The sequence below is a fragment of the Solanum pennellii genome, chromosome 12 (assembly GCF_001406875.1).
Source record: "Solanum pennellii chromosome 12, SPENNV200".
NCBI classification, from domain to species: domain Eukaryota; kingdom Viridiplantae; phylum Streptophyta; class Magnoliopsida; order Solanales; family Solanaceae; genus Solanum; species Solanum pennellii.
The window spans coordinates 80,480,321-80,485,192 of record NC_028648.1 but is presented as its reverse complement, the minus strand read 5'-3'; positions in this window follow the sequence as shown (position 1 = coordinate 80,485,192).

Genomic DNA, 4,872 nt, shown 5'->3' with positions numbered 1-4,872 from the left:
TTTTTTTTCTTCTTAGTGTTTTTTTTAACAGAGATGTTGAATTAACTCTCATATTTAAAGTAAAAAATAGTTGCATAGAGTCCTATAAGCTAAAGACTCTATAACTACTTTTTTTTTTTCAAAATATTTAACTGAGAAAAATACTCTCTCTATTTTATATTTTATCAATAATTTGTAACGGTAGCTTTCAGTAAAAAAAAAAAAAATCTCACTATTTTCAACTGTATGCTTAATAGTAGCTACACAGTTATTTGAAGAATTATTATTTTTTCAAATGAGCATTGAAAAAAAACTAACGTAGAGAGTAATTAAATACAAAAATCAAAAGGTATCATTTTTATTTTTTTGGGACCTAGAAATAATTAGTGTTAGGGTAAATTTTGGAAAAATAAAATAATGAATAGTAACATTTTTGGGCTTTGAAAATTTGTTTTTTTGGAGGGGAGTACAAGCTTTAATAATTTGGTACTCTCCCATTTCAAATTTAAGTGGATTAATTTAACTAAGCACAAAATTTTTAAAAATAATACGAATTTTTTAATATTGTTATATTAGATTAAAAATGTAATATAATGTACTAAAATGCATTTTTACATATTAGGTCTTAAAAATTAAAATCTACCTGAAACATTGAAATTATATAGAGAGTTAGTTAATATTGAGACATTTTAAAAAAAAAAAAGATCCTACCAAAAGAAAATGTCAACATTTTTTTTCGTTCATTATTCTATGCAACTAACTAAAATTCATCTATTTTCAGGGTCGAACTCAAAAATTTTAACTAAAAATAGAAGAATCTTAATCATTTCATCATAATTCATGTTGATAAATAATTAAAAATTGTCATGAGCGTTGAACTACGTTCGATTGATTACTTCGATTTGAGCTGATATAAGAATAGAGCTTGACTCGATGCCAAGACTCACTAAGTAGAAATGTATTGAAAATAATTTTAATAATCATTCTTAACATTATATGTAAGCCTAAAATTGTTTTTCTTTTTACTCCAAGATGATGTGAAATATATGAATTTTTAAATTTAAAAATGTGACATTATTTTATTAGTCTATGTATAATTTTTGTAGAACTTATAACTATATCACATAGAGTTCAAAGCTCAATGTTGACTTCTTATTAATTATCAGATCCAAAGCCTATTAATTGATGAAATCTATGAAAAAAATTAAAACTTGAAGTGCACTTCATGCTGAGTTATTTGACAAATAATTGTTTATACAAAGTGTTTAATATAATAATATAATAAGACAATTTTGACTTGATAATATTAAGATAAGTTGTTTTAATGCCATAATAAGTCAACTAAACTAATTAAGATCAAGCATAGGGAAGGAGGCAAAACGTTTTTAAAAAATATTTTAACCTAAATTTTGATGAACTGAAATATGTTACTCTGAAATATCGAGTTAATAAATAAATAGATCAATAATTAATTTAAACTTAGACGAATTAAAATATCTTTAATTGACCAAACTGATAAAACCACTTCCCCTATCTACATGGAACAACAATAACAACTCTACAAAGTACAAAGTTATAATTTGTTGAATAAAATGTGACCGATTAATCAAACCAATAAATCACTTTCTCCTATCCACATGTAACAACAATAAACATCACTATAAAGTCATAATCGAATCTTTTTATTGAATAAAATGTGACCGATTAATCAAACCAGTAAAACCACTTCCCCTATCCACATACAATAACAATAACAACACTAAAAAAAGTCATAATCAAATCTTTCTGTTGAATAAATTTTTACCGATTAACCAAATCAGTAAAACCACTTCCCCATCAACATGCAAAAATAATAAATATCACTATAAAGTCGTAATTGAATCTTTTTGTTTGAATAAAATGTGACCGATTAATCAAATCAATAAAACCATATTCTCCTATCCACATGCAACAACAATAAACATCACTATAAAGTCATAATTGAATCTTTTTATTGAATAAAATGTGACGGATTAATCAAACTAGTAAAACCACTTCCCCAATAAATTTTTACCGATTAACCAAATCAGTAAAACCACTTCCCTATCAACATGCAAAAATAATAAATATCACTATGAAGTCGTAATTGAAATCTTTTTATTGAATAAAATGTTACCGATTAATCAAACCAATAAAACCATATTCCCCTATCCACATGCAACAACAATAACAACACTAACAAGTCATAATCAAATATTTCTCTTTTGGTTGACTTTGTGATTAATGATTCAAGGGTGTGTGGATCAAAAATCTAACATGTAACATACGTTATAAACAAAACAAAAAATGTTAACTCAAAAACATGAATGAAACTTATGTGTCAACAAATACATAATGTATTTTGTGCCCCCCAAAAAAAAATACATAATGTATTTACAAGAAACTCAGATGTCAATCAAAATGTATTACAACATTCTGAAACCATGATGTTACACTTACACTACGAACTAAATTATATTCAACATGAAATCGAGATGGTCGAAAAATCGTGGCAATACACTACTAGAAACAAAGGTTTTTCCACCTACGAATCATTGGGAAATTCATATGAAAACTGTGAAATTAGGTCTTAGGCCTAACTCACACCCCAAAAGCTAGCTCAAAGGGAGGAGGATTGCCCAAGCCTTATAAGGAGTCCACCCATCTCATTAATCACCGATGTGGGACTTTTGTCATTCTTTAAAAAACATCCAAAGGAATGTTTCCTTTTGTTGTAGCACTACCCTCCTCCTTCTTCTTTTTCGTTGTTTATTCTATTTTTGGAAAAGGGTTAAAATTATTCTTTAAGTATCCGAAATAGCTTAAATATACCCTCAAACTATATTTCAGCTCAAAAAATATTCTTACCGTCAAACTATTGGGTCATACCTACCCTTCTAGTTAAGGATAGCTTTGATTATTTTCCGTAGTCATCTATGTGGAAGTGGGGTTCGTTTGTGCACATGTGGCTTCAGCACACACATGGATTATTTTGTTAACTAGAAGGGTAGGTGTGGTCCAATAGTTTGACGAGAAGGGTATCTTTGAGCTGAAATATAGTTTAAGGGTATATTTAAGTTATTTCGGATAATTTAAAGGTAGTTTTTACCCTTTTCACTTCTATTTTTTAAAATATTGACGGATAACAAATGTGAATCGTTTCAAGCAAATCATTTATCAAAAGAAATAAAACAGCTAGAGGATTTCATATCTAATAGTTGAGACTATAATCTAGAGGATATTTTGAGTTGTTGAGGATTGAATAATCAATGTATACTTTTTGTATAACTAAGTTATATATATTCATTTCTTTTTAGTATATCATAATGTATATGCAATGTTTAATTTCTATTACTTTTGGCTACGTTTTATGCAAATGAAAAAATAACTATATTTGTTATAAGTCAATTACTTCAATATATATATATATATTATATACATATATATAAGTCCGCTGGCCCGTACGTTTGGAGCAATGTGGCTTGGGCAGAATAAAAAAATGAAAAATTACATAATATAGCAAACATTAATACATATTTAAGGTGAATAGCTATAGTTTACTTTTTTGTGTTTCATAGATATACTTAAATATTAAATAGCAAAGTTAATCAATTATACATGAATAATCATTTTTTTTCAATTATATTAAGAAATATCAAATAGCAAAGTAATTAGTATAGACCTAATCAGAAGCGGAGCCAGAATTTTTAATAAAGGGTTCAAAATCAGTAGAAACAGACACATGAAGTAGCCGAACAGAGTTCGACATCTACTATATATACACATAAAATTATTTTAACCATGTATAAATAATATAATTTTCCGCGGAAGAGGGTTCGGATGAACCCCATTCGTACAACGTAGCTCCGCCCCTGGGCCTAATCAATTATGTCAGGCATGTTTTCAAATACAGTAACCCTTTAACTATAGTCATTTTTATAAGTTACTCTAAAAAAAATAAGTAGGATACTAAAAAGTAAGTGAATAACAAAAGGAATCCAATTAAATGACTACACACACATATATATATAATGTATCAATATTGTAGTATAATTGTATAATGATGTATAATTATGTATCAAAGATATATATATATACATCTATAGCAACAGTTCATCTTTCTTGCAAGTATTTTTTTTTTAATTCAGATCAACTCAAATCTCCTCTAAACAATTTCAAAATTTAGAACGAATACCTAAAAACAAATTGTATACCTCTTTTTAATGCAATTGGTAATCCAGGTCTATCAATGGACACTTAAAGCCTATATATGATGCCCATATGTTTGGTTTGAAACATAGATGGGCCTAAGTTTGTTTTGAAAAGTGACGGGCTTAGTATTTTTTTATATATACGTGTCAGATTAAAAAATAACGTATTTTTGAGGATTCAATATGAGAGTGTAATGTTTAGAGAATCCTATCAACATAACTTTTTTATCGAGATGGGATGTTGTATATATTACAGATACAGAGCGTGTCAAAGTTCGATAACATGACATTTCAACTAGTCAATCAGGTATTTGTCGTCTCTCATCAACATAAGAACTCTGACGTCTATTAAGACTTAGACATATAGAATAATAGTATTAACATATCATATTTCAACCTCTAAATAGAAAAACTTAGTGAAATTCAAATCTAAATTTTGGATATGTTACAAGTTTCTTTTTACTCCCTTAGCTTTTTTACTTTTTACCAAGAAATTGTTACTATTGTACAATCCTTTTTAAGTTTTTTTTTTTTTTTTTTACTATATGAACTTATTACAGCTGTATTAATTATAACTAATTTGAACTCGAACTTTGTTTGACTTCCTGTCTAGATGCATGTTCTATATATCTTATCAATACTAAAGAAGAATTGACCATCTATA